Source organism: Cajanus cajan, chromosome 4 (assembly GCF_000230855.2).
Source record: "Cajanus cajan strain Asha chromosome 4, NIPB_CcT2T_4, whole genome shotgun sequence".
NCBI classification, from domain to species: Eukaryota; Viridiplantae; Streptophyta; class Magnoliopsida; order Fabales; family Fabaceae; genus Cajanus; species Cajanus cajan.
The window spans coordinates 2,166,743-2,179,715 of record NC_138520.1 but is presented as its reverse complement, the minus strand read 5'-3'; positions in this window follow the sequence as shown (position 1 = coordinate 2,179,715).

Genomic DNA, 12,973 nt, shown 5'->3' with positions numbered 1-12,973 from the left:
TTGTGCACACATAAATACCTCCAAAGTAAAATCATGGAGCCTAAAATGATGAAAACTCAAAAATCTACCTCTAATACTAAGTGCAAGTTTTGAAATTAGGATTGAAATCGAGATCATCAAAACATCTTTAGTAATTTTTTGCAAAATTGGATACTTGATCCCATTTGACTCATTGACATTTGCTCGTGAAGTTAAACTTTCTACTATTTTTAGTTTTAATTTGATACTTTTCAAAATAATAAGTAGTATAATTTCTTAATATTATTAATTTCAATTTAATATGAGCTATCATAAAGCTTAGAAAAAAATATTCCAACAATTTTAACTTGTATCTTAGATTTAAAATAATAACATTATTATTATTATTATATATAAATAAATTATTATTTAGTAATTATATTATATTATATATATGTATATAACTGCAGAACAGGGTAGGTTGGGTACCATAGTACCTATAACAGCACCCACTGAATTTTGCGGATCTACACTCCTCCCGAACCTATCTTTACATAAGTGGGTATTTATCCATTTCATATAAAAGTGTTTTGTAGATATGTATAGGTCCATCTTATCATCCTTAATTTTATCTTTGAAAAGGTACCCAATCAGTTAAGAAAAAAAGATATTTATAAATTACTTTTAACTTCAATTTTTAATTAATGTAAGACTTTTTAAGTATACCAAAACATAACTAAAAAATCTAGAAGAAATTAAATAAATGTGTTCTAGTTGTCGACAGAGAAAACTCTTTCAACGGAGCATTCAAGAGTAATCGACTAAGAGCTAGTTATGTCTATTTAGCCTGCATCCTTTTGTAGTTGTATGCCTGTTTCTATCTCTTATCCCAAATAATTAGGATTAATGCTTTATCGTTTTAAGTATTTATTTATTTATTTATTTTATATTATGCGTAACTGACTTATTTTTATAATTCTATCTTTGCTTACTACATATTCTAATGACTATTAAATATTGGAAGGTTAATTATCATGATCGTAATCAATCAGTGAACATGCTCAGTCTCAGACATACTAGTTGGTCGATAACCTTGGGAACAAGGTCAATCGTCTAACGACCTAGGAGGGTACAAAATGATATATGGACATTTTTCAATATATGAGGATGAACAGATGTAACAAAATAATACCGGAATATATATAGACAAATTTTACCACACCTTTAATTTTTAGAGGGTTTTGAAACCTTTTTTTATGTGGTATAATTATAATAGTCAAGTAATACATATCATGCCACGTCACTTACATGAATAACAAAATAATACTCCCTCGGATTAAGTATTTGACGCAAACGTTGAAAGTTTCTCGGTAACTTTCTTTTTCATCCGAGTATCTTTTGTACTCAACCTTTCAATATTTTTTATTTTAAAAACGATAAATAAAACATCTCTTCAAACTAACATCCAAATTGAAATGACCTAATTAAAAAAAACTAATGATCATAAGGAAAACAAACACTACCAAGTACCCAGTACATCGTCATATGATGGCTTGATCAAGCATGGAACCACTCAGGAACAAGCTGTTTTAAGAGATTCATATAAGTATGGTAAAGAAGACGATTTTTGGCACCCGTTCGATGGACTTGAGCGTGCTTGCAAAAATATCTGAGTTGATCAAGGGTACAACAACCCAGCATTTGGCTTAGCAAAAGGAACAACCAATTAATTTCCCTTTTCTTAGTGCTCCCAAGGATGGGTTTAGCGCTATTTTCTTTTCCACACTGTGAGCATTTTGGCAACTGTGGATTCATCCAAGCACCTGGTGCCCTATCATGCATGTCTCCTTCCCTCTGAATGAATTCTTGTAACTCAGCCACTTTCTCCTCTAGATCGAGCCTCATCTCGAACTCCTGCTCGCACCTCTTGCACTGGACTCTCCCTCTGATCGTTAGAATATTGTTTTGCAACAGATATCTGCGGTTGTGCACGATGGCCCGGCGATCGGTGGCCCAAGGGAAAGGTGCAGGCACGGTTTCACTCTTTCCTTGAGAGGGTGCACGACGACGGCGACGCAAAGCGGGTGCGACGGGAGCAGTTACATTCAGGTCAGCAGCAGCATCTTGATGGTTGTTGTTGTTGTGGTCGGAAGATAACTCTAACGTAGGGTTAGTTTTGCGGTTGGTGGATGATGACTCAAAGGTAGGGTTAGTGCTGTGGCTGGATTCGCTTGAAGAAAACTCTAACATAAGGTTAGTGTTGTGGCTGGTCGATGGCATCCACAAAGAGTCATGGTTAGGGTTAGGGCATGACATTTGCATCTCTAACGACGGGCTATTTGTTTGAGGAGGAAGGAGAGGGTTAGGGTTAGGGTTAGGGTCAGGGGAAGACTTTCTGGCTCTCTTAGAACTAGGAAACCAGAGATAGAAACCAAGATCATCCTGGCGGTCGTGAGCATCCTTATGGTCTTGTAAGTGGTCTGAGTTCTCCATTCCGTAGAAAATGGTTGATGAGAAAAGGAGAAGGAGAAAAAGTGATATAATATTTCTGAGAGACAACAGAAAGTGGATCCTGTAGAGTATAAATAGGAAGAAAGATATATTAAAATGGCTATTCAAATTTCATGATGGCTGTGACGTGTAAAGACTAGTCTTTGCCTTTCTTTTCCGTGTCCGTTTGGGATGCTCACCAAAGGTTGGGTATGTTCAAATATTTGTAGTTGCACAATGGAAATCTTTATGAACGTGATAATTGGTTCAAAATAACTGACTCTTTTCGAGATATAAATTTTATATCTTGTATCGGGAATATATATTTGAATTATGTCAAAAAGTTCAATAAACAAAGTAATTAATTAATTAATTAATACTTCTAACTTCTAAAATCTGATGTGTCCAAAATTATATAACCAAACTAATTCAGTTAATTGAAACTTCTCCCTTTTTATGCGTTTCCACGAGCATAGGTGAAGAAATTTCTAACAAATTAATCTGGTGTTATTTAATTTTTGATTCTTTTAAAATAATTTAAGTTATTACATTAGTAATTAATGTGTTAACTTCGCTGTGACAATTTGAGAATTGTACAAATAAATCTATTTAAATAATTAAAATTAACTAAATCGAATTATCAAATTGCATTGAAAAATATATTTTAAAAAAATCGCATTGAAAAGAAAAAAAAAGGTTTAGTAAGTTCACCAACCAACTTATTTTTATATAAATATATGTGGCTGTGTGCTAGCATAGATAATATTGTATTCTTCAATTAACTATCTTAAAAATTAAACTATGAAAATATATAATAAAAAAAAAATTTAAGACAAATGAAGCATTTATACTTCCAACAAAAATCTTCTTTCTTTTTAAACATGCATTTTTGCTACACATAAAACAAATAATTTATGTAAAATTACATGAGATAAATAATTTATTTGAATAGTCAGTATGTATAATATTTATATATAAAATTTGTACAAAAGTAGTTATTTGAGGAACATGATATCAACAATAATAGAAAAATAAAAAAAATATTATTATGCACAAAGTTTTACAAAAAGATTGATATTTGATTTTGTAATCACAAAACAAAAACTTATTTTTAATGTCTTCAGATTTTTAAGCATGCATTGTTTGAAACATTTATAAACTTAGTTTATGATATGTATTAAAAGTCAACAATAACAATACTTTATTTCAATTTATGATATCATTTGGTTGGTGCAAAATTTTACCAAAAAAACTTAAAAAAACATGTTACTAGAAAAACTTTAATAATTTTAATTTTTTACATGTGACATAATAATAATGTAAACTTGTTAGTCTATTTATTATATATATATATATATATATATATATATATATATATATATATATATATATATGATAAACTAGGAAATTTACATTATTAGACTTCACAATTTTTTTTATTTGTTACTATTTATCAATATTTATACACTATTAAAAAATATAATATCTAATAGTATTAATAATGTGTGTGTGTGTTTGCTTCAAAAAAAAAATGTGTGTGTGTGTAACTCAAAATTTGTTGATACGTACTAGATGTAAATCTAAAAACTTACACCAAATCTTATCATTTTAATAAATTTTTATGTAATATAAATTTAATTGATCAAACTTTGAAATTATATGATATTATACTTAAAATCATGTATATCAAATTTTACATGATTTAAACTTTTTTAGATATATTTTTTAAAATAAATATTTGTACATATTTTAAATATCATATTAAATGTTAAAATAAAAAATATGCAATGAACTAGTAAATAATTTTGAATAAAATTTGATATAAATAATTTTGAGTATAACATCACATAATTCAATGGTTGAAATTATTTAAATTTGTATTATATAAAAAGTTTAAAAGTATAAAATTTGATATAAGTGTTTAAATTTTATACCTGGTGTCAAAATATCCAAACTCTATCTATTTATCTATCATCTCATATATATATATAGAGAGATTAAAAATTGCATTGAGCGTTAACTCTTAGATTTTAGCTTAATTGGACTTCTGGTGATGATGATCCTCACCTCTCTTAATTATTATTGCCCATAATTATTGTATCTTGTAAATAATTTTATAACAATCATATTTTTGGATTATTAGTAAAAATATATAATAGATAAAATTAGTAATTATTTAATTTAATTTTTATTTATCATAATTACTTATAAATTAATTTTATTATTTTTAATATAATATTAATAAAAAATAATTACTCACGGATTTATCTGTGGGTAATTATCTAATTTAATTTTTATTTATTATAATTACTTATAAATTAATTTTATTATTTTTAAAATAAATTATTAATAAAAAATAATTACCCACGGATACATCCGTCGGTAATAACATTGGTAATTTCATGAGTATTGTTGATAATATTTTTAAAAAAACATTTTAAATTTGTATTAAATAATAATCTTGTTTTATTAAAAACAATATAGTTCAAAATTGGTAAAATTATTATAAATGTTAAGAAATTATCTTTTAATTTTAGATTATCATGCATCAATATCATTTCACTAATTATATATTTCTCAATTTAAATAAAATTAACTATATAATATTAAAATATATTGATAGTAAATTATTATTTTATACTATCATTTAATTATAAATTATATATATATAATAGTTGGTATGGTAAATTAATTAGCATGAAAAATTTAGTTAAGTATTTAAGAATTTAATTTGTTAATCTTTTATCATTACATTTTTTAAAGTTATCGACGATTTTTTTTTATTTTCTAAGAATAATGTTTTAGACAGATAATCCGTGGGAAATATCTGTCTGAAACATCATAATATTCCCACAGAAAAAATCTGTGGGTAACATCCATCTGAAATTTCAGACAAAAAAAATTTGTGGGTAATATCCGTCAGAATCAGTTATGTTTCAGACGAACACATATCCGTCGGAAAAATTCATCGGTAATGTCATTTTTCAGACAAATATTTATCCGTGGAAAAAAGTCTGTCAATAATAAGTTTTTTTTTTTGTAGTGGAAGGGTGAGGTACTGAACTTGTTTTTTGAGGGACGAGGAGGAGACGTAAAAACAAAATCAACACAATTAGAGAAATTGGAAGGGTGGGGGAGAGTTTCTCATATAGGGTAGTAGTAGAAGGTTGTGAAGAGTTTACTGAAACAACGAAAGAAGCGGTACAAGTGTGTAATTTTCTTTTTTCTTTTTATTCTTTTTTTGGGATCGATATGTTTGGTTCTATATGTACACTTTTTCTTTTTTCTTTTTTTTTCTTTTTGGTACCATTGGTACCTTTTTAATGAAAATTTTTCTTAGCTGTTAAAAAAAATCTTTTATCCATGGTTTTCTATTATGAAATGAAGTATTATTATTTTTTATTATTTTTATATTATAATAATTATGCATGATAAGTAGAAGTAGAAGGTGTCACAAAACTTCTAAATACTAAATAAAATAAAGGTTAAAAACCTAATTTGGTCCCTTATAATATTTTTGTTTCAATTTAGTCTCACTTTAATTTTTTATTTCAATTTGGTCCCAATATTTTAAATTATTATAATTTGGGACTTCCATCCAAATGATTTAAACGGAGTTAACTGTTGGCCACGTGGATGCTAGGTGGATGCCACGTAGATGCATAGGTGGATGCCAAATTTCATGAATACACCTGGAACTAGAATGGTCCGTTCTGCTTGCACATGTTATGTGTTAATTTTGCAACTGGAACGGGCCGTTCCAAATGCAAATTTAACACACCATGAGTGCAGCAGAATGAGCCATTTTGAAACCAAAACGGACCGTTCTGGTGTTAGAACGGGCCGTTCTGGATTCAGAACGACCCATTCCAGAACGCCAACTTCATCAATGCATTAACCAAAATGCTGCAATGTGATTCAAAAATTGAAAATAAAAATTCATAACATATCATAAATTCAAAGACAGAAACATGGTTCAGAAACTGAAAACAAAAATTTAGAACATAACATATACTAAAAAAATTCAAAGAAATTACTGAGAAAGGAAATCATCTGGGTAACGCTGAAGGGAAATCCTAAACCACAAAAATTTAGGTTGTACCTCCTCAAGAACAGGTTGTTATTGTTGGGGTACATCGTCAATGACTTCAAGGAGAAACACCGTTTCGTTTCATTCTTGACTGTATAGTGTCAATTTGGTAGTAAGTGGTTCATTCCTGTTTGACTAACAATGAAATAAAACATGTTACCATTGTCCTTAGTGATACACTGCATTGTCATTAATGATACACTATATAGCCCAAATGTTTAGCAATTGAAGTTATCAATCCCCATTGACAATGTTACCAAATCTAGTATTTGAAATATTTTGTACCTTGGGTCTTTTTCCTTGCACGATTCACAACCGTGAACTATAATCATCGACCGTTTGTGTTTGGCATTCTAGAATCAGAACGATTCGTTCTGAAACTAGAACGGGCCGTTCACGACTCGTTCTAAAACTAGAATGGGTCGTTCTAGTTTCAGAACGGGTCGTTCTGGTTCCAGGTGTATTCAAGAAATTTGGCATCCACCTATGCATCTACATGACATCTACATGGCATTCACCTGGCATCCACGTGGCCAACGGTTAACTCCGTTTAAATCATTTGGACAGAAGTCCCAAATTGCAATAATTTAAATTCTTGAGGACCAAATTGAAACCAAAAATTAAAGTGGGACTAAATTGAAACAAAAAAATATTATAAGGAACCAAATTAAGCTTTTAACTTAAAATAAACCTAAAACACTTGAATAAAACTAATAGTACTTTATATGAAAACTCTTCATAATTAAAACTTAAAATTGAGAGTTTGTCATTATTAAAATATACATTAAGGTAGTATATTTTTATTTTAGATTTAAATATACTTTTAGTCTTCATAAAATGAACAAATTTTAATTTTTATTTCTATACAAAAAAATTATTTTTCATCCTCTAAAATTTAAAATTATTATTTTTAGTCTCTATTGTTATGTGATTATTTTTATTTATTTATTTATTTATTAAAAGTTTAAATGATATCCACAACTATTAATACATGACACTTTTAACAAATTTAATAAATTTTTAAAATAGATGTTATTTATATACTTTGAAATTAGTGTTAGGAAGCAAGATAATGATTTTAGTAAGGCTTCACAAATTAGCCAATAAACGTTCTCTGAGGATCTTTGATATTTCTACCAATAACTTATGCAGAGCTTGAGGCTTAGATAAAAAAGGAGAATGATCAGCCCCCTTCAAACGAAAAACCTTTTCTGGGGAGCTAGCATTTATCATGTTCTCCTGCAGTCAAATGGGTATGGCATTGTCTTCAAGGGTTTCTATAAAAAAAAACCGCCTTACAGATCCATATTTCATATCTGAAAGGGAAAGCTTCTCTAGAACTGGTGCAAATGGTACAGACCTCATCGAGACAGACGCAAGTGCAACATCTTTAGTGGGACTTTGGTTGAATAACAAATCCCTCAACAATGACTTGTCCAGATCAAAGGCAGGGGAGGGTGATAATTCCCATTAGAATATATAAAATTCTGAGCCTGTTGAGAATTAATATATAAAAAGTAGTAAAATATACCACTACAATAAAATTTTCATATAGTAACACATATTTTATAGTGACACAATACGTGTCACTAAAAACTACTTTTACCCACACAATAAATATAATATATGTTGGTATATTGTTAAAATGTGTAGGTATAGACTATAGTGACACACAAAATTATGTTGTTAAATCTCATTCAAAATCAACACTAAAATTGTATGTAACTATATGTCAAATAGGTATATACCTACATATATTATACCTATAGTGACATTTTTTGTAGTGTACCCAAAATAAATATAATGATTTTAAATTTTTGAGAAATGAAAATGAAAGAAAAAATATTTTACAAGAATCAAAGCTAATATATACTCATTTTACAAGAAATGAAAATATTTTACAAGGACTAAATATAATATTTACAAATTTTAGAATGATAAAAAAAATATAAGGATCAAAATCAAAAACATCTTCCTTATTTTATAGGGGTTACAAATATATTTAAATCTTTATTTTATATAAATATTTATAGTAATAAATATTTTTAAATATATAAATTATATTATAAGTAAAAAAATTATTAAAATTATCTTTATACTTATGATAAATATTTTATTTTGTAATACAAAATTATTTTTAACTATTGTTATTTTTTTATAGAATATATTAAAATTTAATTTAAAAAATAACTATAATATCGTCTATTTTGATATTATATATTTTTAAAATCTGGAAGTGGACAATATTATTGTTTATTGCAACTTTTTATTTTTAATTTTACTAGTGGACCGTTTTGTTTTTTATTTAAAATTTTATGAAACGACGGTTAGTTTTAAAATAACTATATATATATATATATATATATATATATATATATATATATTAATAAATCCATTATAAGCATATAATAACATTGAGTGGGGAGGCCCATGGAAGATATTGTGGCACAATAGCTTACTCTGTTTAGAGTGTTGGATTTTGCATAGAATCAATTCAAAATAAATTTCCAACAAAAATGAATTTTTCCTAGAAGGGAAAATAATCAATGAGACCGAAGAAATTTGTGTAGGATGTCTTGAGAAGATGGAGGATACTAATTAAGCGTCTATTCTTTGAATGTAACCTATTTTTCTTAGTTTTGCATTTATGCTTTTTGGTGGTTTGGTTTTCAAACCACAATGTATGATGAATTACAAGAGCATATCAAGCATTTGCAAGTCTAATTGGAGGGAACAGTACTGATGTCAATTGCTGAATTTTTTTTTACCAGCCAAGAAAAAAACTTATTTATATAATAATATGGGGTATAAGGGGTATCAGCCGTTTTACAGGAAAAAAATTTACTTACATGAAGAACTCAAGTAGTTCCGTACTAATACACATAGCAATTGAGATTTCGGAGACGTTAAGATTCATTTATGGAAGTGGCTTAAAGCAAGAAAAAATATATTTCTATTACTCTTTAACTCATTTTCTCTCCATTGAAGACATGTAAATTTGCTTTTGCTCTGGTCTTATTAAGTCCTATTTAATTTTTTGGAAGACTAGCTAGGTTAGTATGTGTTAACATTGTTGTCAATTTGAGATGGTAAGTAACTGGATTTAAAGAATTATTAAATTCCAACTAAATCAAATTATCAAACGCACATTGGGAAAAAAAAACTTACTAACCAATAAAATGTTTTTATTTTTTAAAATACTTTTAATAGTTTCAACAACCGAACCAAAATTAATTAATTATCAAATTGATGAACCCATAAAATTCAAATAAATTACACTTAGTTACTTACATGTGCCTGTGAAGAGTGCAACTATAAGGTGATCGAGCTCCATTGGGAGTGTAAGTTTTAATATGCTTAATTAATAACTGAGTATTGGGTTGAAAACTTGTTTTGTGTCTGAATATTCTAATAATAATTAGTTATTAGAAGTAATATTTTAGCTTGTGTGTTGTACGTGTATAAATTTTGTGTGGTATTTTAATATTCTAATAACTACTAGTAATATTTTAGATTTTCTTTTGCTACATTAGTAGTAGTAATATATTTTAGTTTTTATATTATACTGAATAAATTTTTATTTGATATAATTAATATCATCATAAATAAATATTTTTAACAATATAAATTATATTATGATTAAAATTGTAATAAATATTTTCCTTTGAATATATATGATGTATTTTTAAATTACGATAAATAATTCAAATGGTTATTAAAGTTATTTTAATTATAACTATTGATAATTTCTTAAAAATGAAATTTCAATAATATTTTTACTAGATAGATTAAATGAATTAGTTATTCTCTTATTAAAAAGATAATATTAGAATTATAAATAAGTGATTTTACAATTTAAAAAACTAAAAATTTATTATATGAGTATCTTGAGTTCTTTATATCTAATATACTCAAAAAAAATCATACGAAATAAAAGAGAGAGTGATATAATTGTCTTGAAAGTTAAAACAACTAAAATTAACAACTTTGAAGAATATATAGAGAAAAGAAGTGTAATAGGATAAGGTTTGTGTCCTTTTGAATACAAAACAAGATATTTCAAATTTCTTTTATCTTCTTGTTAAAGATCGTGTGCATTCAAACATTAATTTTTTCTTAGTAATCTCTTTATAGGAATATTGATATGATTGAATATTTCTTAAATGTGATGATATTAAATAACCGACTATTTTCAAATAAAAATCTTTATCATATTAAATTGAAAGATGACTCAATCATTATAATTCTTCAACATCTAAAATTTCAAAAAGTTTAACAAACAAAGTAATTAATACCTTTGTATTCTGATGTATCCAAAATCAAATAATAACTATGCATGGAACTTCCTGTATATATTAAAATACGAGACTTTGAGTATATTTTGACCCATTTTCTCTTCATTTGGGCCTTGTAACTTTGCTCTCCTATGGTCTTAAGTCGTATTTAATTTTTGGAACACTGTTAACCTTGTTGTCAATTTGAGATTGTAACTAAAGGTGTTTAAAGAATTGTTAAAATCCAACTCAATCAAAGTATAAAATCGAATTGTAGAAAAAAAAAACTTTTAGTATTTGATATAATTAAGTATATCTAACATTTTATTCTTGCAAGTGCATCCGATAAATTTGAAGGATAATTAAGTATATATATTAAAATTACTCTATTATATTTTCAATAAATTAAGTTAATATAAAAAGAACATTTTATTTTATTTAAATTTGAAGGATAATTATACAATCATACCATTATAAGTATGTTAAAGCAATATGATATGATAGAACTTAAAACAAATAAATTTTAACGATCAAAATTAAACATGATATATAGAAAATGTAATTCAATTTAAGAGAATAAAAATATACTTTATTGATATTTTAGTATGCACAATGTACAAGTTAAATATTTATTATATTACTAAAGTTTATAATAAATTATGATTTAAATATATTTTTAGTCCCTATAAAATTAATAATTTTGATTTTGGTCCTTCTAAAAAAATTTCTTTGTTTTTCATCCTTTCAAAATTTATAATCATTATTTTTAGTTCTTGTAAAATAAGAAAAATTTGATTTTAATTCTATAAGATATTTTTCTTTGATTTTCTTCTCTCCAAATTAAAATCTAAACTAGCTATTTTTAGTCCTTAATGATCATTTTAAGGTTGGTAAATAACATTTATTTTAAAAGATTTATAATTTTTTTTATAAAAGTGTTAAATATCAATATAATATCAATAATAATTGTAAATAACACTTAAGATGGTTACTTAATTTTTTAATAAATAAAAATTAGTTAAAAATGATTAAATAAAAATATAGACTAAAAACAATAGTTTTAATTTTATAGGGATGAAAAACATAGAAAAAACATTTCAGGAACTAAATCAAAATTTGCTAATTTTATAGGAACTAAAAATATATTTAAGCCATAAATTATATATAAAAAAGAAATTAGTATGCCTGAATATATAAATTATATTTAAAATTTATATAAATAGATAATTTTAAACATATACATTATATTTTATATGTATGATAAATAATTTATATTATAGCACAAGATTATTTTTACTTATAGATAATTTATTTTAAAATATTAAAATTTAATTTATAAATAATTATGATAAATAAAAATTAAATTGGATAAGTAGTTAAGAAGATCCCTAAAAATTCTCTCTTAAACAAGATTTCCTAAAAATGCTCTGATGTATATATAAACAGAATAAGTTAACAAATTTATCTTATTAGACTTCTCAAATATTATTAGATGTTTGGTAGTTTAATCATTTTAAAAGTTAGTTGTTTCGTGTTGTTTAGACTAGCAAAATCATATTTTTTAACTTTTCTTCACGTTAAAATTTGGGATATTTTAGTCGCACTTGTTTCTAATTTTATCCATTATATATTTTTACTAATAATCAAAAAAATATAATTATTGTAAAAATATTTACAAGATAAAATAATTATGGGAAAAAATAATTAAGAGAGGTGATAATCGATCATGATCACTAGAAGATAATGCAATTACAAGAAATTAAAGTCCAATTAAGCTAAAATCTAAGAGATAACACTTGTGCAAAATTTAATCATTTCAAAAGTTAGTTGTTTCGTCTTGTTTAAACTAGAAAAATCATATTTTTAAGTTTTTTTCACACATTAAAATTCAAGATATTTTAGTCGCACTTGTTACCAATTTTATCTATTATATATTTTTACTAATAATCCAAAAATATGATTGTTATAAAAATATTTACAAGATACCATCATTATGGGAAATAATAATTAAGAGATATTACAAAAAATTAAAAGTCCAATTAAGCTAAAATCTAAGAGTTAACGCTCAATGCAATTTTTAATTTATATCTATATCTATATATATATATATATATATGAGATGATAAATAAATAGATAGAGTTTGGATATTTTGACATCATG